The sequence below is a fragment of the Rhinatrema bivittatum genome, chromosome 10 (genome assembly GCF_901001135.1).
Source record: "Rhinatrema bivittatum chromosome 10, aRhiBiv1.1, whole genome shotgun sequence".
NCBI classification, from domain to species: Eukaryota; Metazoa; Chordata; class Amphibia; order Gymnophiona; family Rhinatrematidae; genus Rhinatrema; species Rhinatrema bivittatum.
Genome location: NC_042624.1, coordinates 112,619,401 through 112,645,375, shown reverse-complemented (window position 1 = coordinate 112,645,375; position 25,975 = coordinate 112,619,401).

Below are 25,975 nucleotides of genomic sequence, written 5' to 3'. Positions count from 1 at the left end.
AGATGGTAAGGGGCATTAGGTGAAGGCCTGTTTGAAGAGCCATGTTTTTAATTTTTGTGTGCAAGGTTCCAAGCGGGGGTCAGAAGGCATTGCATTCCAGTTTGAGGGACCTGCTATCGATAATACTCGATCCCTTGTGGAGGAGAGGTGTGTGAGTTTAGGGGAGGGTATGTGAAGGGTTCCTTTATATTTATTTATTTATTTATTTAACTTCTTTTACTATACCGACACTCAAGATCAGGTCTTATCGTACCGGTTTACATTAGAACAAGGGGAAAACCAATTAACGTAAAGTGGAAAAGAGAAGTTACATTAAAACAGGGAGAGTAAAAACATGGATGTCGGAAGATAGGACAGAATTAAGTAATTGAACAATAAGTTAACAAAATTACAAACTATAAATTAATATAAAACAATAAATTAATAATACAGAAACATGGATTATAATCAGCGGAAATATACATGGAAATATATATATATGGAATATATACAGCTGGAATATACATGGTATGTCAAATGGGAGGAGTGGCGGGGGTGAGGGAAAAGGGTGGGTTGAGGTTGGGAGTGGAGAAGGGAAAAAGGTTGGGAGTGCGGGGAGGGAGAAGGGTGGGTTGGAGGGTGAGAGAGAGTTGGTTAATATGGAATCCTTCAACGATAGGCTTGTGTGAACAGCCAGGTTTTAAGTTTTTTTCTGAAGGTTAAATGGCATTGTTCCTGGCGTAAGTCTTGAGGAAGCGAATTCCAATGTAGGGGACCTGCTGTTGAAAATGCTCGCTTGTGGATGGAGTTGTGAACTGATGATTTGTTGGGAGGGGCCATGAGCTTACTTTTGTAGGCAGTTCTTATTGGTCTTGAAGATGTATGTAGTTCCAGAGGGAAGGTGAGTTGGAGAGAGGATTGTTGGTAGACCGATTTGTGGATGATAGTGAGAGCTTTGAACAGTATTCTCTGTTGAATAGGAAGCCAATGTAAGATTTTTAGGATAGGTGTGATGTGGTCCTTGCGCCATGTGTTTGTAAGGATCCTGGCTGCTGCGTTTTGCAGCATCTGTAGAGGTTTGGTCGAAGAGGCGGGGAGACCGAGTAGAAGAGCGTTGCAATAGTCAATCTTTGAAAACAGTATTGCTTGAAGCACAGAACGGAAATCCTGGAAGTGTAAGAGCGGTCTTATAGGCAGATCTGGTGGGTCTGTTGGATGTTCTGGTTGTGTAGGGTCTTGTGTATAAGGAAGAGGCCTTTGTAGATAATTCTGAAGGAGATGGGGGCCAGTGGAGGTCTCTTAGGATGGGGGTAATTTGATCTTTCCTGCGTGGGTTAGTGAGTATTCTAGCTGCGGCATTCTGTAGCATTTGTAGGGGTTTGATGGTGGAGGCAGGGTGGAGGCAGGGAGGCCTAAGAGAAGAGTGTTACAATAGTCAATTCTGGAGAATATTATAGTCTGAAGGGCAGTGCAAAAGTCATTCGGGCCGATACAGTAAAAATCACGGGACAGCGGGCAAGCGCCCGCTCTCCTGTGCGCGCTACTATAAAGTAATTTATTTAAATTAGGGTCTGCGGCAAAAAGAGGCGCTAGGGACACTAGCACGTCCCTAGCGCCTCTTTTTGGACAGGAGCAGCGTCAGTTCTCCGGACGCCAGCAAAATTGAGCGTCCGGTTTTCAACCCGCGAGCCGCGGGCCCATTTAAATTTATTTTTTTTTTTTTACTTTAACTTTTGGGGCCTCCGACTTAATATCGTGCGGGAATACCTAATAGGGCATTATTAGGTTGGGGGGGGGTTTGGACACGCATTTTCTACGCGATTACCCCTTACTGAATAAGGGGGTAAAGCTAGCGCGTTGAAAACGCACGTCCAATCGCGGGTTAACAGTGCGCGCCGCCGGAGCGCACTGTACTGTATCGGCCTGATTGAAATGTAGGAGGGGTCTTAGTTTCTTTAAGACATGCAGTTTGAAATAGCATTCCTTCAAGGTGGATTTTATGAATGTTTTTAAGTTGAATTGGTTGTTGATGGTAACGCCTAGATTTCGTACATGTTGTGAGATATTTGATGGGGGGGGGGGGAGGGGGCGAGGTGTTGCAGGGTGTGGTGGTGGTGATTGTTATGCCGATGTCCGTGAGTTGGTTTAACAGAATTTTATGGCTGATGGTATCAAATGCAGATGAGATGTCGAGCATAGCTAGAAGGTAGGGATGCCCATTGTCCATTAGTTTGACTTCTCTTTTTTTTCCCCTCTGCACTTGAACTTGTTACATTTGCATCCTTAATGTGGAACATTGACCACTGTAAGTAATAATTAGAATTGTGAGAGATCCTCTACCAAAATCCTAATAAGTTCTCCGATGGTTATTAGGGCTGATGACAGTATAGTTAATAGACGGGCTATTCAAGCAGGCCGAGACAGCCGCCCTCTGTGGTCACGTGCTACTGGTAACGAAAATGGGGGATTTCAACACGGGCGGCACATGTAGACCAAACTGACAGACTCCTTTGGGATTCAGCCCCCATCACCTTCTGAGTGCAAGACAAGCATAAAACCACTGCAGCAATGAACCAAAATCAGCTTGAAAATAATTAAACAGCAAGGCAGCCACCCATAATGATATTCAGCAGTGCACGTTAGGGACAGTTTGCTGGGAAACGTACAAGAGCACTCCAATTGTTTAATTAACATTGAAGCTGCAGTTCCACAAGAGCTAAAAATCCTGTTAATTTATGTGTCTCTTAATGATGCTCATTTAAATACTGTCAACTTTTCGTCAGTTTAATATTCATGATTTCTAGTCATGAAAAACACCAGGCTTGGCCAGTGGGTTTCTCATGCAGATGAAGAAATGTGAATGGTTTGATAAAGTCATTTTTTTTAAAAGAGGTACTGCTTCTTTCAATCAGGAGTTAATCCATCAGTGCTCATTTCAGGTTGCTATAATCTGCTATATTGGGTAAACATCTGTAGGTATTTATTTAAAACTAAAATCTGCATTGGGCTGGCCTATTGTGCGTCTTTTGGCCTGCTTGATATTTTCTTTCACTAAGATTTTGCCTTTGTATCACATTTTGTAGTTTAGAAAATCTTAAGCTATATAAAAATTGTACAGACTAAATGAAGGCATGTTTGTGTCTTTTTCGATGGGAAAGGATACTTTTGTAATGCACAGTAATTTTTAAGGAGGATTTATGTTAGTTGAGTGTTATGAAAGAATGTATAAAGGGGATGTGTGCAAGGTACCAGATGGATCATATCAAATGTGACTTCATGGCCCTGGGAGAGAGGATGAATCAGGTGCACAGGTGGCATTCTCCTCAGTCCTCCCAGTTAAGGATACAGGCCCAGACAGGAAAGCTCGCATTCTGGAAATAAATGAATGGCTGTGTAGATGGTGTCAATGAGAATGTTTTGGTTTTTTAGTCCAGGGGATGACCCAACTGCAAGAGTGATCATTCAGAAGCTTAAAGACTAGCATTCCTACTTTGTTCGTTATCCTCTCTTTCGGACCGATTCAGTAAAGTCCGCAGGAGAGCGAGTGAACGCCTGCTCTCCCGGCGCGCGCACAGGCCACTCGCCTGTGCACGCGATTCAGTATTTAAATGAGGCCCGGCGGTAGAAACGGGCAAAAGGAGGCGCTAGGGACACTGGCGCGTCCCTAGCGCCTCCTTTTGGCCCGGGTGAATCTTAAAAGCGTTGCTCGTGTTAAAAGGCCCATATAATATGCGAGTATCTGGGCCGTGTGTGAGCCATGCATATTTTAAAAGCTGCAAATTGCACGCATATATACAAGTGTAAGAGAAAAAGGCGCAGAGCTAGGGCGTGTCAGGGAGCGTTCTGGAGCAGGCTCAAAAGTGACGCGCGTAAATCCATATTTTAAGCCAAGCGGCCGCAGCGCATGGCAGCTTGTTAGCCACGTGTATCTATCTACTGCTGCTCCTGATGAAGTGCAAGTCTGCAGAAATCTTTTAGGCTTAAAACGACAGGGTGAGGGGGTCTGAGTAAACTGGGGGGGGGCGTGCAGGATGAAGAACCAGAGGGGTCTGGATGACCTCAAGATGGACTGGGCAAACTGGGAATGTCCTTCATGCGAGCATGGGTTTAAAATCCACTTATCTGCACGCATTAAGGCTGACAAAGACCTAAGGGAGATACATGAATTACATTTAATTGAGTAACCACTTAAAATTAGGGGCACACAATACGCGCGGTAAATGTATTTTAAACCATAAACTAGCAATTGCGTGCATAATTTAAAAATTCTGCGGATGGGCACCCACACACTCGTTTTAAAGTTACCGTCCCTGGGCCTGATTTTCAAAACCTTTTACATGTAGAAAATAAAGTTTTGTGCACGCAAATGGGCTTATGAAAATTACCAGGAGAGGTTATGTGTATTAAAGTAAATGCAGACTCGATTCCGTGAATACGTTTACGTGCAGTAGAAAGAGGTATTCCAAGGGCAGGTTTGGGGCGGGGATACTGTTTACACACAGTTTATAAAATGGCACATATAACAGGCCCGAAGGTATGTGCATAAATTTTATGTACAAAATAATTCTAACGTGCGTAATAACCCTCAGCTTTTGAGCAGAGGCAGATATTTTATAAAGTTGGCTGATATCTGCGTATAACTCGTTTACAAAATTACTTCCTTAGAACATAAAGACATAAGATGTGCCATACTGGGTCAGCCAAAGGTCCATCAAGCCCAGTATCCTGTTTCCAGCGGTGTCCAATCTAGATCACAAGTACTTGGCAGGCACCCAAAAGGTTGCTAGATACCATGCAGCTTATCCCATTCAGCTCCATTCATTACTTTATAAGTCTCTATTATATCTCTCCTCAGCCATCTCTTCTTCAATATGAAGAGTCCTAACCTCTTCAGCCTTTCCTAATAGGGGCACCGAGGAGGAGACTAGAGCCAGGGGCCCCGTATGCTTAGGGCTAACAATGACCTTGCTGTCTATGTCCAACTGGAAAACTTTAAAAAAATAAAAACAATTTCTATCAACAGCAGCAGCAGTAAAACTGGTTGGAGGAACATTGACGATTACTATTGCTCAGTTCCCTTGGGATATCTACTTGTCAATGAGAGGGCTATTGCTATACCTGCATAAAGAGGTAAACAGAAGAAACACACTGGCAGTCTACCCAGCAGCAACAGATTGACCATGGGTGATCAAACTTTAAACTGAACAATCACTAGTCTCCATGGCATTATCATAGTTCTGGTTTAGATTAATAGCTATTGTTGGTAAAAGACAAAATAATAAGGGATGTGCTGCCATTTTAAAATGATACAAAGACATCAACAATATTAGTTATGTCATTTTACATTGTTTCCCATCCAAAAGACGCAGAAAAAAAACTAACAAAATTGTTTTGTGTCATTATGTCACATCAGCACACACTATTAGTAAAGAACGTGCATTGTAAAACAATGATTGCATTGCAAAAGTATAGTATATGCTCAAACAAAACAAACAAATTAAATTACAGGAAAGCAAAATGATAGAAATGTCATAAATCGTAAACGAATTGACATAAAGACACGAAACAACATTTTTTGCCCTGCACACTCCTAAAACTCCAATGAATTTCTAACCTTGCTACAAAAGTCTCTCCGGTTACATTCACAGCTCCAGAAAGGACCTTTTTCTGAAAGTGATTTTCTCATTTTGGCCTTAATTTTGTAATAATCCACACTTTTTGCATGCAGACTTTGCATCAGTTTTCAAAGGGAAAGTGCACGCGTACTTTGCTTTGAAAATCATCTCACCAAAATAACCTGCACACATTTACTCCTGCTAATGTGCATGGATAGTTGTTTTTTCCTAGAAAAATTACACGCATACTTTTGAAAATGTAAAAGTACGCACGTAATTCCAAACCACAAGAAGGCATCTTCACCCTGCGGGTAAAAGTACACAAGCACAGGTCCTATGGGTGTACTCTTACCTGCATATCAGGTGGATTATTTGTAAAAGCGGAGGTGTAGCCAGAGAGAAAGCTGGACCTGACCCGAGGATCGGGACAGGAGACAAGCTGCTACAAGCAGGGATCCAACCCCGAGGAGCGGGGCGGGACTAGGTTGAGCGTACAGTAAGCACAGCCCGAGGAGTGGGCAAGTGCTGCCAGTCTATAACGTGGATGCGGGCATAGCCCCGAGGAGGCCCGATGAGGGACTCACGGAACTGCGAATCCGGAGGAGACTCAAGTAGCTGGAGCCTGGCAGGATGCAGCCCAAGAGGTGCGGGGCCAGCCCAAGGAGCGGGGTAGGCCAGGGGAGCAAGTCCCCAGGTAGCGCACACTGACCCCCGAGGAGCGGGTGCCAGACAGGATCCAAGGAAGGCAGCAGACTGGGATATCCGCAGCAGATGAGTCCAAGGATGGAACCTGTTGCCAAGTCAGTTTCCTGGGGGCAACGGCGGCGCTTAAAAAGGGAAGACCGATGACGTCATCACAGCGGGATGCCCCCGAGGTTCCTGCCGAAGAGGCTTCATAGGCGGGGCCTGTGATGCGCGCGCGCCTAGGAGGGCCCAGCAGCGGAGCAGGGAGCGGCGGCGTCCATGCCGCCCAGGAGAGTCCCGCGGAACGCGGCGTTGCAGACAGGCCCTTGCAGCGAGCAGCCCCGGGGAGGGCAGGAAGGCAGTGTAGGAGGTGAGTACTCGCGGTTGCAGCCATCTGCGACCGACAGGCGTGACATATATATTTCCAGGGGTAAATAAGTACATAATGTTATTTTAATTTAAAAGGTATTCTTCTTGCAAAAACAATATATATTAACCAAAATAAGAGATAAATTAGCCATTATTTATAATTATTATTTATAATTATTTTTTCAAGTTATGTGGAAGAATATGCTGCAAGTCAAGAACTTGTGTTCCACTTCTCTGTCTTTTAATACATCTTTGAATTCTACCACAAACCGAGAGGGATTGAATTAGCCAAAGTAAAGAGATCATGAAGGATGAGGGTTGCCTGTAAAGGAACAGAAAGAAACTGCTGGCAAGGATGTTGAGGAAGATGACCCAGCTATGCCAGAAAAGTGAGATTGTGGCACTAGTGAGTTTTGCCTCGTTGCATATTATGAGCTGTACAAAGTTCTAAGTTCTCTAAGAAAGGCAGGACCACAAGTCCAAGACCACTTCCAGCGTTCTCTTGTGATCCCAAGGGATGTGAAATCTCTCTTCTCAAATTACAGAACTCCTATCCCAAAGATAGATAAGCTATGCAAGGAATGTGCTGAACACAAGAGCTTCATGGTGCAAACGTCAACTGACGGCATGAGCTAGCAAGCACCGCACTGATCTGCTGGTCGCTCATGTTCACGGCTCCCTTCATTTGCCTTTAACTTTATTTGCATGGGATAATCAGAATGCAGTTCTATCTGTGAGCTACGCCGAGTGGCCTGCAGCAAATTCTGAATATCCTGTACTTTTCCTCTCCACCAATTTTCCCAAGAAAAAAATGGTATTTGAAAACGCATGAGTTGTGTCAAAATAGCTCTGAAGAACGTATTTACCTCCCATTGTTTTAAAATATGTATAAATTACCATAAATTCATACGTGTTTGTCTGAAGATAAAAATGTTAGCTTAAATGGTAGTACTTTCTGAGCATGGTATCTTCATTTTTTTATATTTATTGCCTAACATAAAAATAACCGTTTAAAAAATCTCAATAACTGGTAATGCTGTAGAATATAATGTGCAGGAAATGGTTATTATTTCCAAGTAACATCCTAAATTTAATTTTCCTGTAATTTCTTTTTTATTCATTTATTCAGTTATGCTCTAATATATGATATGTAAAAGGGACAATTACACCAATATTTCAGATTCTCCATTAGATAGTGGCTGTTGTGGTTTCTTTTTACACACAGGGCAATGCATTTCAGTGGATCAAAATCTTACATTGGTGAGACAGAGGCCAGGCATTCAAGGTAGGAGTTAATTCATTCAGACACAAGATCAGACACCACAAGGAAGACCAGCTGACACTTATGAACTTATGATAAGGGTAATCAAAGGAAAATCTAAAGTAATCCAGGAATGCAAGATTTATGTAGTCAGAATGATCAGACACTTTAGAACTGACAAAAAAGGACTCAAAGGCCTAGGTGGCCCATCACATTATAAGCCATAAATTATACTGCCTGTCACCTCTGATCAACCATCAAACTTCCCTTACCTCTTCCTTCCATCATCATTGGAATACCTTTTATCATTCACTTATGGCAGCCACATTACTGTATATTTCCTGGTAATGTCTTCTTTTGCTCATTTGAAATCTGACCTGAAGAAGACAGTATTAGCTCTCGAAAGCAATAGTACCTTGTGATCTATCTAATGTTTGGGTACTTTCCAGGTACTTGTGACTTGGATTGGCCACTGTTGGAAACAGGATGCTGGGCTTCATGGTCCCTTGGTCTGACCCAGAATGGCATATCTTATGTTTTTATGCTCTTAAACTAGTCAAGAAATGTATTAAGTTAGTCCAATACAAAAGGTATCACTATATACATATTGATTGTATTTGTTAACTTTGTAGGGGTTTGCATATTCCATGATACACTTTCTTTCTGCATAAGACTTCATCCTTCCCCTATGCTTACAAGAATTCCTGTTGGTATGTCCTTATGGACTGGAAAAAAAAGTGAAGCATGCACCTAAAAGGGAAAAGGAGCCTGGCTTCAAACTGTTTCAGCACCTCATGCCACTAAAAACCACTCATACCACGTGGCAAGCGTTGTGGTTTCTGCGTGCACTGGTGTCTGATCCAAGATAGAAAGAAAGCTGCATTCGCAGCCTGGTAAGACCCTTCCTGAATCACTTCTGAGGCTCCCTTGTCAGGGTTTTGGCTTCCCCATCCCCTCTCCCAGTGTTATTTCTTCTTTATCACCTGTTTCTTTTTTTCACAATGGTTTTGAATTTGAGTTTATGATGAGAAGATGTCTCCTCTGCTGCTCCAGAGCCAGCTCATCAGTGCCAAGAAGCAAAAGCACCTGGTGCTTTTTCACTCAACGCACAATTAAACTCTGGAATGTGTTGCCAGAGGATGTGGTTAGTGCAGTTAGTGTAGCTGTGTTTAAAAAAGGATTGGATAAGTTCTTGGAGGAGAAGTCCATTACCTGCTATTAAGTTGACTTAGAAATCAGCCACTGCTATTACTAGCAACGGTAACATGGAATAGATTTAGTTTTTGGGTACTTGCCAGGTTCTTATGGCCTGGGTTGGCCACTGTTGGAAACAGGATGCTGGGCTTGATGGACCCTTGGTCTGACCCAGTATGGCATGTTCTTATGTTTTATGATCTACCCAGAAGATTTGCCTTGTGCCCATTACCATCATGGGCAACTTGTTTGATGGACAGTTTTGGGGTTTTTTTGTTTTAGTGTGGCCACCTGTGAGATAAGGGACTGCAGTCATTTAGGTAACTAGTTTTGGTTTTGATCTCAGGAGGCCACCTTTGGCAGCCCACCACAGCATCTACCCTTAAAATAGGGAGTCACTTCTGAGCTCAGCTGACCTTGTACACTAATGAAGTTTGGCATTTCCTACCCTCTTTGATCTCTCCAGGAAGATGCTGGACCTGAGTTAAAATTAGCCCAGGAAAAAGCTTTTGAAAAAGCAGGGAGGTTTTAAAAGGAGCCAGGGCAGCTGCCTGCGGTAAAGACAAAACCTGTGGTTTCCCCAGCGAGACCCGGGAGTTCCTGATCAAGGAAGAGCAGAGGAGGGTGTTTCAGGATGGAAGCCTGACTGTTCCAGAGCTGCAGAGTGAAAACCACGGAGCTGCAAGGTTTGTAACTCACACTGAACTACCGTCTGGCTGTATGGGACCAGGGTGCAGTGAGTATTGGCCACAATCTCTGGATCCGATTTATGAAACTGAGTGCTTATTAAAACTGAATGCAGAACGCAGCCAGCAAAGAGGATTTTTTTTTTTAAATCCAGCACTTATTATTCCAGCCATCTTCTGGGAAAGAAATGACACGGCCAGGGCAGTTATGCAAAGGAACAGTTGTTACATATGAAAAACCTAAGACTTTGAAAGGAGTTGTATTTAAAATTATGTTTTCCTGAGTGGGTATAAACATTTTTTTCCTCTCTCATCTATGCTCCATACAGTGCGGTAACTGCGTAGAGGTGTTTGATTCCTTTCTAGAGTTTCAAGTTGTTGAAATTATTGTTCATTGCTTTTTATGATGTTTTAGCATTGCTAGTGTTTCTTTGCAAATTGCTTATTTTCTTGTGATTTTCTTCCTTCTTTTCTTTTCTCATTCCCACTTTTAAGTAAACTGTTTAAAGTAGCCAGGAATCCAAAAAGTCAAATGGAAGAAAATATAAAAATAGTGATTGAAGGAAGAGCAAAAGTCGCATTGTGAGACTCCAAGATGAAGGGAGGAATATGTAGAGGCTGATGAAGAAAAAAATCTAAATTGCTTAACAAATATTTTGGTTCAGTGTTCACTGTGGAAGGACCTGGAGCAGGACCACATAAAATGAACACAAATAAGATTAGAAGTGAAGTAAACCTCAATCCATTTTCAGAACAATGCGTTTGTGAGGAGCTATCTAAACGTAAAGTAGATAAGGCAATGGGACCGGATGGGATACATCTGAGGGTATGGAAAGAGAAGTTCTGGCAAGTCCGCTGGCTGATGTATTCAATGCTTCTTTAGAGTCGGGAGGAGTTCCAAAGGACTGGAGAGAGGCAGATGTGGTTCTTGTTCTTAAAAGTGAAAGTCAGGAGGAGGCTGAGAACTATAAGCCGGTTACTCTGACCTCTGTGTTTAGCAAATTAATGGAATCACTGCTAAAACAGAGAATAGTGCAATTTCTGGAATCAAATGGATTGCAGGATCCGAGGCAGCATGGTTTTACAATATTTATTTATTTATTTTATTTATTTAACAGTTTTTTATACCGACCTTCATAGTCGATAACCATATCGGATCGGTTTACATTTTAACAAAGGGTAAACTGAGGTAACAATTCTGGTAAATAATAGTTAACAAAGGAAAAAGGAATAAGTCAAAGTTACAATTAACAAGGAATGAAAAACTTGGAGGCTTAAAGACAAGCTGGAAGGAAGATAGAGGCAGGTAGAATAAATAACATGATACGAATAATTTAACGGGTTAGAGCATATGCTTTAACCTGGAAATGCCAGTGTCCATTGTTCAGGAGGAAGTGTGTCAAAGTCCTTGTAAGAAGTGAGGCTCAAACTAGTGATTATCCGGTGGATCTGGGAAGGCTTGGTGAAAGAGCCACGTCTTTAGTCTTTTTCTGAAGGTTAAGAGGCAGGGTTCCAATCTGAGATTTGCTGGGATATTATTCCAGATAGCTGGGCCTGCAATTGAAAAAGCTCTGTCTTTGGTCGTAGAGAGGTGTGTGGCTTTAGTAGGGGGAAATTTCAGCGTGCCTTTGTGGATTTCTCTCGTTGGTCTGTTAGAGGAGTGGAGTTTGAAAGGGATGTCCAGGTCGAGTTGGAGTTGCTGATGGATGGTTTTGTGTATTAGGGTAATAGATTTGTACAGGATTCTGAATTGGGTGAGCAGATAGTTGGGTTAAGGGAGAGACATAATGTACTTGGATTCCAGTAAGATCTTTGACACAATTCAGCACAGAAGACTTATAAATAAATTGTGTGCCTTTGGTGTGGATCCTAGAGTGAGTGACTGACTGGGAGGCAACAAAGAGTAGTGGTAAATGAAGTTTATTCTGAGGAGGGGGTGTTACTAGCAGCGTGCACCAGGGATTAGTCCTTGGACTCATTTTCATGAGCAAAATAGCAGAAAGATTGGAAAAGTTTGTCTTTTTGCCAATGATATCAAAATCTTCAATAGAGTAGACAGCCAGGAAGATGTGGAGAACATGAGGAGGGATCTAGGAAAGCTTGAGGAATGGTCTAGAGACTGGCAGCTAAGATTTAATGCTAAAAAAGTGCCCTTGGTGTGGTATTCAGAGGAGTTTGGGGATGCTGTTTTACCCTCCTTCAGGCTTACAAACCTGCACTGTTTTGTTTTTTCTAGGGTTGACCTCCCGTCCCTTGGAACTGGGTAAATCTTTATACCTCAGGTGGGGGGAGGGGGATGTTACAATTTTTATAAACAAGTCAGAGTAGCAGAAGTAATCAGGAGGGAACATCAATAGGCATAAGTCAATTTGTATAGACCCTTATAGAGATGAGCAACTTATAAAAAGAAGATTTGTGAATCAGTTTGATTAATACCCCAAGAAGGTTGCAGGTTCATTGAGTTAGTTTAGAATTTTTATTTTAAGTTGCCAGTGTGAATTCCTTCCAATTCATGAGGTCTGTAGATGGTACCTTCAATAGAGATTCCAGCAAATCAATGATGTGGTACAAAATCCAGAAGATCTCATGAAAGTTTTAAAAAATCCTTTGAACTAGAACCAAACATTGGTCTGGTTCAAGTTTGAATTGTCCTCACAGCTCTAGAATCTTACCCGTTTAAAACACATGAAGCTGGTCATTGAGGTTTTTCTCTAGAAAAGTAACTGATGATTTTTTTTGTATGCATACTTTTACTGTGTACAGTAATACCCCTAGTCTGGTGCACTGCTGCCAATGAACAGGTTTAAGCTTTGAGCATGCCAGCATGGCCTTGCTTCAGCTCCCACTGTAAAAAAAAGCAGTGTTCCCAGTTTGAGACAAGTTAAGCACAGAAACACAAAATAGGTTGCAACTCATTTTTTAAATAGGAATTCATGAGGAGAAAAAAATATGACATTCATAGGGAAATGAGGGGAGAGAAGACAAGGCGTTAACACATATTTTTATTAGCATCAATAAAATGAATACATAGTAGGACTTCTATTGGGCCTGAGTGTGCACTCAAACAGAATCTCTGAGCAGGTCAAAGGCACATACATATCCTGCCCAGCTCTAAGAGAGACACATAGGCAGTCACATTTAGGGTGGATGTCCCAGCACCAGAGACTGCATTACTGACTCCTAAAAGTGAAAAGAAACTCTGAAAAGATAAAAAACCTCTTCAATCCAAAGTCACATTTAAATTGACCTCCAACAATACGTGCAGTTACATTCTCTCCGCAATGACCCTATACTGAACCTATGGGGTCACTGCCTACAGTATGAGGCTAGAGACTGCGCTACAGCCACGTAGGTGAAGACGTTCTGATTTGGTTTGAGTCATAATCCCAAAGGCTTTCACGGTGCAGAGCTCAAATCGTTTCTTTCAATTGGGACGTGGGTCTGTAAAAGCTATAAGTGAATACAGGTTAAACAACATCGAAATAATAAGTGCATTCATTCTATAGAAACATTTTTACCAGCTAAAGAAAAGAAGAAAAGGGAATAGATTGAAATCAAATGATTGCCACCGTACAAGGCTAAACATGAGAGGAAGGTGCAAGGATCAGCAGTCAGGCATCACAGTATTAATTCTTGCACCGATTTGTATTTATTTATTTTAAACAAATGTGTTTATTTAAATTTTCCATATATACCTGCTAACTAGCTCATTTAAATGTAATCCTCTTGCCTCCTGAAGCATCCAGTGTCCCCCAACAAGTAAACTTGCCACAAACATTTTGGGTTTAGAAAGAAGGGCCAGGTAAGAACCGGTGTTTTAATTGGGCCAGGAGGGCCTACCTCTTTTTGTCGCGTGCGATAATCGCCGCGATCTGCAATAACGGCTATGGTCGCGCGATGAAAAGTGTTTTTCCCCCTGCACCACAGGAAAAAAAGGTGTAGTTATTTCCAGCATTAAATCCCGCGCTACTGTGCGTTAACCTACCAATTTGCACTTAACTCCTCCCACTTGCATAACAAATTTAAAATTTGCATGCTAACTTGCGATGCAATATTTATCACGTGCGTTAGACCCATTTAACCTGCGTTTGGGCCCTAACCCAGCAAATTATGTGCCGGATTTTCAAAGGATTTACCCGCGTAACTGGTCTTATGTGCACCGGGCCTATTTTCAAAAGGCCCGGTGACACGCGTAAAGCCCTGGGACGCATGTAAGTCCCGGGGCGGGGCTAGAGGCTCCCGGCACAGCGGCCGGTTTGGGGCCATTTGCCGCTGTGCTGGGGATTGTGCGCCAGCAACCTGCCGGCGCGTGCAACTTACTTCAGCCCCAGGGTAGCGGCCTGGAATGGAACGGGGGAAGGCAGCTCGGCTCGGCGCACACAAGGTGCACCCCCTTTGGGGTGCCGACCCCCGATTTTATAACTTGCACACGCACATGTACACCCGCTCGCCGTTTTGAAAATCCTCTATTTTATTAGCCTAATAGAGGACAAAAATGCCCCCTTTGATTCATTTACTTTAAAAGAGGAATGAGCAATCATTTTAAAATGCTTGGGCCTTAAAATAAATATTAAAGCATGGTGTTTCAAACAACTTTGTTTTCATCTCAATTAAACTGATATTTCGCATACACATCTAAATGGGGTCACTATGTGTTCCTGGCAACCCGATACTTAAAATGCAGCATCTATTAAAAAAAAAAAAAAAAAAAGCAATTTTTGTGTGAATTAATGATGAGCTTCTATTGCCAATTACTGTGCCTGAGTGGTTCAGCTAGAAGAAAATCTCCTAGAAAATACTGAGCAATGTCAGGAAAAAGCAGCCCGACAGACTCGAAAGTTCCCAGAGGAACAAAATCGCAGCCTCTCAAGGGCCCTATCTCACAGGAAACAGCTTCCCAATTAGTTTACTCCAGACATGCTCACCTCTCCATGGTGAGACTTTTTGGTCCATGTTTATCTTCCATCTGTGCATTTCTTGTGCCACGCACAGTACGGTCAGCTTTTAAAGCTGAAACCTTATCTGGTTTGAGGCTGCATTTCACATTAGCAAAAGCTAAGCAGTAGCATGATTACCATTATAATTGCTTTCTGTATTTTCTTTTTAAAGCACAGTTATTCATCAGTGCTCCGCCATAAATTCAATTGAATCTTCAGCAAAAGACAAGTATAGGGGGAACGTAGTGCAGGTTACTAAGAAGAAAAGGCCGACTGCTAACAGACCTACGTGGCAAAAATGTTTGGTTCGATTCATTTTGCACAGTGATTTGTTTCGGTCGGTTTGGGGGCCAAAAAGATTATTCGTTGATTCATGTCCCTTGGACATTCGTTTTCCATTAAAGTCAATGGGAATAGCAATGCAGCCAATTTCTGTCTCTAAACCCGGGGTTTTCTATTGAAGTTTAGTGAAACTTACAGGCAGACAGCAACAGCAGCAGGAGGAAGAGCTCTCAAGACAACAAGAGAGCAGCAAAATGGCATTAAGAGAAGCCATGATAGGGCAAATCAGCTGAAACAGAGGCATCAATGCACCAAGGAGCTGTAAGAGAGCCAAAGGGTGCAATCAACAATGACAAGAGTACCTCCAGGCACTAAAAAAGGGGGACAAGATACCAGCAACAATAGGCATCAAGCACTGTGAGGGTGGCAAAACCGTACTAGAAGTGGCATGAGTTCCCCGGGGTACCATGAGAAGGGCAGAAGCGGGCAGGCAGTAACAGTGGCATAACAACGCAGCAAGGCTTTGAAGCAGGAGAAAAAGCACGAGGAGGAGAAGAATTGTTTTTGTTCGCTTTGGGGGGGGGGGGGTCAAAACATCTGAGTTTAACCAAGAGAGAGGCAAGGCGCAGGCAGCAGGCAAGGCAGCCACCGTGGTACAATAGCAAAGCAAAGAGCTGAACCAGAAGAGATACAGGGCAAGAGGAATGGGCTGAGCAGAAGCGGCAGGAGTGGCAACTGCCAACAACATAGCAAGGCATGGGGTTCACTGGTGGGCATTGGTTCACGGTTAACTGTGCACTCTGGCCTTCTGCCACTTGTAGGAAAATTCAGGGAAATCTAGCAATGGGTTCATTTTAAGAAAGACCAACTTTTCCATCAAATCTGGTGCTATCGGTGAACCATGTGAACTCATAATGTCTCTCCCATTGTGAAGACTTGCTAAGCACATTGGTGGTGGCTAGAAAAAGAAATGCGGGGACACTTTGGCAAGGTCTAAGAGGTAGTACATGACTGAAATTTGTTCAGGGGTCTCCAGAGGGTCACTTTCCCTCACCTCCCCGATCCTAGCACTCTCCTCCTTACCTCCCCTCCTGTTAATCTGATGTTGCCAGCCCACTGCTGCAGTCTTGTTCCTCTGTACCAGCTGATAGGAAGGCAGTCATACTTCACTTCCAGTCTAAGTAGGTCAATACAAACTCTCCGCAGCCTTTTTCTGGCCAGTGTGGCATGAGTCATCTTCTTCCTTCTGATCCCTGTGGGCTGGTGTATAATACTACTCTGACAGCAACACTCTGGGTCAAATCTGTTCCTAAGTATGGCTGACAGGGAATTAGGCTGCAGCTCCACACTGCATATATATTTTTATGCTATAGTTAATTAACCAGCTATATTCCTTTGAATACAGCCAGTTGTGCCTCAAGTTACCTAGCCACACGTGGCCAGAAAACTTTAGGAATGCTCTGAGGTCATTGAAGCATAGAGCAGTGATAAAATTGCATCAACAGTATAAACGCTTATTGGTTAAGGGTAGTAACTGCCACACCAGCAAGTTACCCCCATGAACTTTTTTCTTCATTTCCATCCTCTAACCTTTAGGGATCCACAGTGTTTATCCCATGCCCCTTTGAATTCTTTCACTGTCTTTGTCTTCACCACCTGCTCCAGAATTGCATTCCAGGCCTCCACTACCCACTCCGTGTAGAAATATTTCCTGATGTTGTTCTGAGTTATCCTCCCTGAAGTTTCATTTCATGATCCCTAGTTCTACTGATTTCATTCCAACGGAAAAGGTTTGTTGATTGTGCATCATTAAAACCTTTCAGATATCTGAAGGTCTATATCATATCTCCCCTGCACCTCCTCTCCTCCAGGGTATACATATTTCTCATAAATCATTTGATGGAGATCCCACACCATTTTGGTCACCTTTCTCTGGGCTACCTCCATCCTGTCCCTGTCCCTTTTGAGATACGGTCTTCAGAACTGAACACAGAACTCCAGGTGAGGCCTCACCAAGTACCTGTAAAGGGGATTATCACTTCCTTTTTCTTACTGGTTATTCCTCTCTCTATGCAGCCCAGCATCCTTCTGGCTTTAGCTATCGCCTTGTCACATTGTTTCGCTGTCTTTTGATCGCGAGACACTATCACTCCAAGGTACTTCCCTTGGTCCATGCACAACAACCTTTCACCCCCCAACTCATACAGCTCTTTTGGATTACTGCAACCCAGATGCAGGACTCTGCACTTCTTAGCATTGAATCCCAGCTTCCATATCTCCAACCACTGTTCAAGCTTCCTTAAATCATGTCTCATTCGCTCTACTCCTTCTGGCATGTCTACTCTGTTGCAGATCTTAGTATCATCCACAAATAGTCAAACTTTACCTTCTATCCTTTCCGCAATGTCACTGAGAAAGATATTGAACAGAACCTGTCCCAACACTGATCCTTGCGGCACTCTGCTTAACTTTGTTCTCTCTTCAGAATAGGTTACAATTACCATTATTCACTGTCTTCTATCTATCAAATAGTTTGTAATCCATGCCACCACCTTGCCTCATTCCCAAGCTTCTCATTTTATTCATAAGCCTCTTATGCAGGACCATATCAAAAGCTTTGCTGAAATCTAAGTAGATCACATTGAGTGCTCTTCCTCAATCCCGTGGCACCACTCCCGTTTCCAGGGATCTATTGAAGAGGTCACGCAGCAGACCCGCCAGCACATCTCTGAGCTCCCTCAGTATCCCGGGATGAACCTCATCTGGCCCCATGGCCTTGTCCACTTTCAGTTTTCCTAGCTCTTCTTATGCATTCTCTTCTGTAAAAGGAGTTTCATCCACCCATCTCTATCTATCATCTTGTCAACCAGCAAAGGTCCTTCTCCAGGGTCTTCTTTGGTGAACATTGAACTGAAGTATTTGTTAAATATTTCTTCCATGTCTTCATCTCTCTCCACACATTGCTCCCATTCACCTTTCAGTTTCACTATACCACTTCAGGGCTCCCTTCTTTCTCTGATATATCTGAAAAATGTTTTGTCTCCTCGCTTTACCCATATGGCAGTCCTTTCTTCTACTTGACTTCTTGCTTTCCTGATTCCTTTCTTCATCTCTCTCAGTTTTCACAGATATTCTTCTTTTTGTTCTTTCTTTTTGGAATCCTTTATACTTCTCGAATGCTGTTCATTTTGCCTTAATTTTTTCAGCCACCTCCTTAGAGAACCAGATCAATTTCTTTTTCCTCTTACTCTTCTTTACTTTCCTAACATATAGATTTGTTTCCTTTGTAATAGCTCCCTGAGAGAAATATGCTTTCACCCACGGGCTCATAGAAACAACTTCCCTGTAGGACAATTCCTACGCATTTGTCACAATTGATCCACGAAAGCTGAGTTTTTCATTCACGTGCAAGAGCTAAGCGCATGCTTGATAGACCATGGGTACCCTTTTCACATCATCAAGAAAGCCTATAAGAGGGCCTCTAATGTGGAAAGAACTTGGCCACTTTGTCATAAACAAGATACAGAAGCCACTTCCTTAGTATGCTTATTACAATACTCTCATCTTGTGCCGTCGATAGCATCACTCATCTTTAAATATTGTCAATATTTTTTAATCCACCTTTGATTGCCTTCAAAAGAGAAAAGAATATTAGAGACTTTGTTGTTCACTCTGAGTTAACCCTTTACCACTGTTACAAAATCACCTCTTCGTCGGGGCCATAGCCAGTGTGGCCATTGTATGTTTTGTGCCCTGAGTATCATGGGCAGTCAATGGACCCATCCAGGTTCAGGCAAGGTCATTAACTTTACAAGTGCTACAAATTGTCTTTCTACTTTTGTCATCTATTTTATACAATGCCCTAGTCAGAAGATCTATATTGATCGTATAAAATGTTGCATCAAAATCAGGTCATAGAGAATAAAAGTTGTATCAACATTAGCAAGATACAGGCTCCAATGGTTTTGCACAAGCACTGTTTCACTGATCTCAGGTGGGGCATTCTTGAACCATCGTTATACCGACCAGGGGAAAAAATAGAGTCACCAAGTTAAACTTACCAGAGCAATTTTGGATTTTCTATATAAACTGTTTCTCCCCATGGACTAAACCTTGAAACTGAATGGTATACATTAATTTTAAAATCTTTGCTTAAAAAGATTTTGAAAATTCTAGTTTACGTTGACTGTATATACAGCTTCTGTGGAGTCCGCCTCTGGCTTCTGTTTTACATTTTTGTGCCAGAATCTCGGCATCATGAGTAACATTTGTCCTCCGATTCATTGAACATGAGAACTGTACATATTTCTGTGCTCTCTATATTTGTTTACATTTTGAAAAATTCAATTTAAGGTACTTTTCCATTTGCAATCATGTTTAGAAAATAAGATATCTGTTTATCGATATCTGCTTGAAGTGATTGTATCTATATTTTTATTTTTTCATTTTAGCAAAAAACTTGTACTCATCATATTAACCATGAGAGAGAAATGACCCCGATGCAGGGTTCGAAACATGGCTCCATGTTGGGGAATTGTTGCCACTACACAAGATAAGATAAGTGCATATTACTTGCATTCTAGAAAAAAATAAAAAAATATAAACAAACAATCTGTCAGCCTATGATTAAGCATAAGGCAAATGAAGGTATAATTGTTACCAGAAGTGCCTATTATGATTGGCCAATGATGATGGCTAAATATTTATAAAAAGGACTTTTGTTGTTCATTCCTTAGTCGATCTTCTTATTTAATCTTTGATTATTTGAGTTTCACCACATTTGATTAGTCCATTCTATATTTGTAACACCATTTGTAACATCATATTGCGAAGGGAACAGCTGGATTAAGTGGGTATTATACTTTGTGATTTCTTTACCATCACAGGGGTGCAGAATGGTTTAAATTAAAATAATAAGATTGAATGAATATAAAATTGCTCCTGAATACAGGTTATTACTGCTTCCTATAAGGTGAATTTTAAAAGCCGTTCACATGCTGAAATTCAAAGATGGGTGCACATCTGGCACTTGTGAGTGTCCACTTGATGTTATAAGGTGGGCAGATGCATGCACAAGTGCTGATGCACAAATATCTTGCATCAGCCAAAAAAGGGGTGGGGCATGGGCATTTCAGCGCAGGGTCAAGAGATGTGTGTGCAAATATCTATGCACCTGTGCCACATAGGTATCTGTGAGGGGTTTCAGGAGTCTGGAGTAACTTGAGGGAGTGCATGCTAGAACAGGGGAGTTTGGGAGGATGAACTGGTGAAACTGGTCCTCGGCTTGACATGCATCTGTTATAAAATACAGGCAGATGCGCATCTGTAAAACAGCTTATGCTGCTGGGCGCTCAAGCTTAAAACTAGGTGCACAGATACATGCACCTAGGCTATTTTATAACATGTGCACTCATGTTATAAAATTTCTGTATCTTTGGGAGTGTGCCGATGCGCACGCGTTCATGTGCACCTACTCACTCGTTTGAAAGTTACTGCCCCTGTGCACTTTTGAAATATTGACAGAGTGCCTCAAGAGAAAGGAAACACTCGGATGAGCAGGAAACAAGTTCGAGCCAAGTGTCCAAATCTAGAACATAGCATTTAAAATTAAAACTGGCCCTTTTTTTAAAAAATTTATTTTTTGCTTTTTTTTTTTTTTTACAAGCCTGCTCTCATAAAATTACGATTAAGCCTTGTCCCTGAAAGTAAAAGTAATTTTTTTATTTGCTTCTCAATGGCAGTCAGATTCTTCAATAGCAAGATCCTCTCGCTAACAAAAAAATATTTCAAGTTCCAGCTCATCCTCCCTTGCACATAAAAGGCAATTTGTGTGCATGAGATGTTTGTCTGTATTGTGCATAGGCAATAGATGCAGAGTGAGTGGCTGACTCAGAACATGCCCACGTATGTACAGGAACATCCCTGTGTGCATGGATGTTCCTGCACATACATGGGCCATTCACTGTGCATAACCCTGGTGGCTCGGGGTCAGCAGTGCAGTGGCTTGCCCAAATAGGGGTGGGACAGCAAAAAAAAGAGAACTGTGCCAGAGGAAAGGCATGGTCCGCTACGCCAGAGGTAGGGACACTGTGCCGTGATGTCTACAGGCGAAGGCTGTGCCCACCTGTTCTCTTGTGACAGTCCCTTTTGGCTAGTTTATTTATTGCAAAGAAAGGCTGATGCATATTTGGACTGGAACACTATGTTAACCAAATGTGCATGCAAGAGTGCCATGGTTTCATTCCTTGTGAAATGGAAAACTTCTTCTGGTCCCATTATGCACAACTGCACCAGAAAGCAACTGCTAAAGCAGCAACGCCTTGTGCTTGATCGGGTTTGGCCAAATGTGAGCCCAGTTGGGCCAGCCCGGTGGATCAGTAGCAGTGTTGGGCACTGCCATGAAGAGGACTCAGGTCCGGTTCACGGTTCAGGTCCTCTACTCTCCAAGATGAGCAGGGCTGCGGTTTTCTGGAAGGATCCTGGGCACATGGTCAATGCAATGAGTGGACTAAAGAAAATCTCTGGCTATTTGTGAACAAAGGCTCATGGTGCCAGATCCTAGCCCCTAGGTGACAATTGAACTGGAAGCCCACAAGAAGAACTGATGCTCTCATCTCTCCCCACCCCCCAAAAAAAAAAAGACTTCAGCACAACACATGGTGATTTTCCAGCCTTCTGGTGCAAGGATTGCAGACTTTTTTTTTTTCCATATTTCTCAGACTTAGTAGAAAAATACTTTTCAGGAATAATGTTTGAGTGAGCTGGAACAGGCTTCCGATTGGGCTGGAAGCCAGAGACAAAAAAAAAAAAAAAAAGGCAGTAGGAGGAAGCTGCCTGGCTCCAAAATATTACAATGAAAGTGAAAGGAAAGAAATAGTGAAAGGTCCTTCCAGGAGCAAGAGGAGCCATTTTTAAGGGTTTTCAGCTACGACTATAGGAGGCCTAAATGGGCACCTGCTGCCGTCTTATCGTTATCCTCTTTCTCCCAGCGGACGGCCAATAGCAGAAAAGGGGCTACGCGAAAGCAAGTCATGCAAGGAGGTGTGTCATCACTTTCCAACGACAACTGGCTTTCTCCCGTGTCGGGCACAACAACTCAATGGAAGAACATCAAAGCTCGAGGGATTCGATGCCACTCGTGGGCAATGTAGGAGATGAAAAAGAGGTGTCGCTATTTTCCTCCCCCCCCCCCTCCCCTCCAATCCTGCTTTCAGACCTCATCCAGTGCCAGTGGGGAAAAAAAAATGTTATAGGAAGGAGAGAAATTCACAAAAACCGCATGTAATGTCCTTGATGCAAATGTCATGTCTAAAGGACAAAAAAAAAAAAGGTTCAACCCTGAACTGCCAACCTACTTAGAAAACTGTAAAACAAGCGAGCAGATGTTCTCCAAGGGTCCAATGTGAAGCTTTTAAGAGAAACATAATTGTGCAGCAGACACAGTGCGAAAATACGCTGCTGATGAATTATGAATTGCTGATGGGAATTGAAGCCCTCTCGTAGTGTACAATTACTCCAACCATTTTCCAGTTTTCACACTTAACCCCAAACATGTACCTGCGCGCGTATGATGGAGCGGCCGCCCGTTCTCGTCAGCAAGGGGAGCCCATCTATCAAACTCTTCAAAGGCTGGGAAGCTTCTGGAAAAGGGGCCGGAGTGTCTAAAGGGACTTCAGTTCCTTAAAGTGTCAGCAACATGCCCCTAGACCCCCCCAAGGCTTCTTCCACTGAAAATAAAAAGGAACCTATAAATTGTTCATCCCATCAGTCATAAAGAAACAAACATTTTCTGTGGGCACATTTTATTCTTTTTTATTCGCGCTGACAGTATTTCTCAAGCGAGTCCTGAGGCCCGTCTCCTAGCCGCTCTGCTTTTCAGGATGTCCACAATGACTATGCACGAGATAGATTTATATGCGCAGTTCCTCTTCTGTAAACAAATCTCATGCATATTCATTGCGGGTATCCTGAAAACCAGACTGGCTAGGAGACGGGCCTCCAGGGCAGGCTTAGCACACTGGTCCTCCTCCCAGAGCTGCGCCTCGTTCAAGTCCTGCCAGTGGCTGATCCCGACGGCCTCAGTGAATTAGGAATGGGGGGTGTAATTTCATATTGTCTCTGTAAGTTAGACATGAGAAAGGAGAGGTACTGGATGTGAACCAGGCTGGGGGATCTTGTATGCTCATCTGCCCAAGATGGTAGCATACAAATAAGGAAGACGATAGAAACTGTCCAGAACAAGGGGTGAGATCTTACGAGCAGTACTGCTATAGGGCTGGCCGCTGGGATAGATCCTTAGCAATGTGGACAGATATATCTGGGAAGACTGGATAGACTGGTTGGTCTTTTTCCATTATCATCTACTATGTTACCATGAGACCCTCTTAGCAAATTGTGCTAATGTGCATTAATGCTTGTTATTGGTCAGTAGGCCCTATTGACATTTATGGAGTCTGTGGACTAATAAAGCACTTTAATGCACAACAGCATGCATTAATACACTAGGGGACAATTTATCAAATTGTGCTATATTACTAATACTCTCCTCCTGGGTCCTGATTTGCAAATTGTGCCTACCAGCCCTGAGGTAGGTGCCATGTTGCTTTATGGCCGCACGCTATAGTGCCATATAACGAAACAGTGCCAGCCTCTGACCTGGGGAGACAGCAGTGACGGGGGGGACCCCATCCACAGAAGAGGTAAGAGGTGTCCGCGGAAGGGGCGGGGGGAATTTCCATTTTTAAATTTCTGCAGTACTGAGTTTAATTTTGGTAGGCCCCTTAGTTTCCTTTTGTTTTTGATCTCCAGCTTTTTTTCCCATTGCTTTTCATTTCAAATAAACAAACAGAAACAAGCATCAAATGAAATGAAAGAAAAAACTGACACAAAAAAACGAAATAATGTTTTTTATGCGTACCCCTAATAATCTTTAGGGATATCCCGACAACCCAAGAGGATTGCTGTGCATGAGAATTGGAAGTTGCCAACCCTTGTAGGCTCTCTCCCTATTTTTGGAGAGTAAGAAAAGCTTTCTCATCTTATTTTTCTTAAAGTCCTAATGCTGTGGGTAGGAGAAGGAGTAGAGTTTTCCCAAAGTGGAAGACAGATCTTAGGAATTTTTCTCAAGGAAAAAGAGTCCTATTTTTTGGGGGGGGGGGGGGTCTGAAGTGATTTTCCAAGTGGTTCGCCAGCAAGGGATCTGGAAATTCTCCTGGCTGTTGTATTTTGGTGAGGAGAAAGCGTTTTCTTTTTTTCAATTTTTTGCTAACTATTCAGGTTGATGTACAAGGGGATTGAACCCATACGGCACTAAACCTGAAGAGAGAGAAGGAGAGGAGACTGCCCTGCAGCGCAGCAGAGCCACTGGAATTTAGACATCGAGGGAGGTCCTAGAAGGTAAAGGAATCCCTAGAGTTCGCCCTTCAGGAGATCCTGCAAGTGGAACGCCAGGGAATCCAAACAGAGTGTGGCAAGTGATTGAAAGTGGAGGAAACCAGATTCATCCCCATGTAAATGCACTTTACGTCAGATTATCACTACTGAAGAAACTGATTATTAAGTAAAAGTTAACTGTTGCAGTAAAGCAAGCCCAGCTGTTTAATCTCCATGTGCATAGGAGAATCTTCCTTCCCCCATTCTGCCTCCACAGTATATGTATGTTTCTTTGTTATGCTGCCACCCAGTGTCATTTTGTGATATTGCATTGTTATGGGTTCAGACCATGCACACTGGGATCCTGCCCAGGGGCTCTGACCTGGGAGGCTATTCTCATATAAACACACACAACTACTGGGATTATACCTAGGGGCTTGAACCTAAGAGCTAATTCCCAACACAAAGAGCCACACACAAACTTTGATTCAGTACATCATAGTTCCAGGTAAGAAAGCAAGTTTTTTTGCGCAAAAGGAGGATAGAACAAATAAAATCAGATCATATAGATGAAGTAATGGTAGATAATAACAATTGTTACATAGATATAAAAAGCTTACATTTCCAAAGGATCAGCCATTCCATCATATCCAAGGCTCTCTCTCCCCTCTCTTTCGTGCTGTCTCTCTTTTTACACTACAAATGCTTGTGGGGAAAAAGCGATGTTCCATCCCTCTGAGTTCTTATCAAATTTCAGACACAGCTGTGTGGCCTACATTCTCCCTCTCAGGCTCTCTCATCATAGACAGTGGAATAACTAAACAGACTCTTGCTTGTTCATAAACATTTCACAGTGCAAGACACTAAACAGGAGTTCACTCAGAGGTTGGCCTGTGGCCTTCAAACTAGTTTGTGTCTGGGTGAAAACTCTGAATCCATATGGTCTATCCTCTATATACATCCTCAGCAAAAGTAACAAAAAATGACTCTAACATGCATACCTTAGATTCTCTGCATGTTGTAGAGCCCTTTTTTTTCTGATTGGTTATTGTTTGAATGTTTCTGAGCTCCTTATTGGATCTATCCTAGAGATAGAGAAATACCTACAGTACCTGAATGTAATCCTGAATGTAATCCATTCTGAAGTGCCTGAAAAGCAGAATATAAATAAGTAAATAAATGATTCCTATTTTGCCTTACCTCTCTGAGTTCTCTTGCCTTTTTCTATTTGTCCCTTGCCCCAAGGAATGCCTGGGACAATTTATTTCCTGCAGACACTTTTAGTTACAAAAGGCTCTTTGCAAGCTAACTTCCTGAGTCCTTCTCTACAGGCTCCTTAAAGCATTGCTTTTTCACCTATTTATTCCTATCCCACTACTATTCACTAGTATCTAAAGCTTCTACTATAATTGTCTCTTCCCTGACTACTGGCTTCCAGAAACCTAACAGCTGAATTGGACCCTGCTATCGGTGTAGCTATGTTTGATACCCTGACATCCGTGATGAGTTTGAAATGTTCAACTTTCTAATAAATGTTATTTGGCATTCAAGAATTTAGTTTTCTGGTTTTTGAAGCTGGGAAAGTAAAAAGGTTTA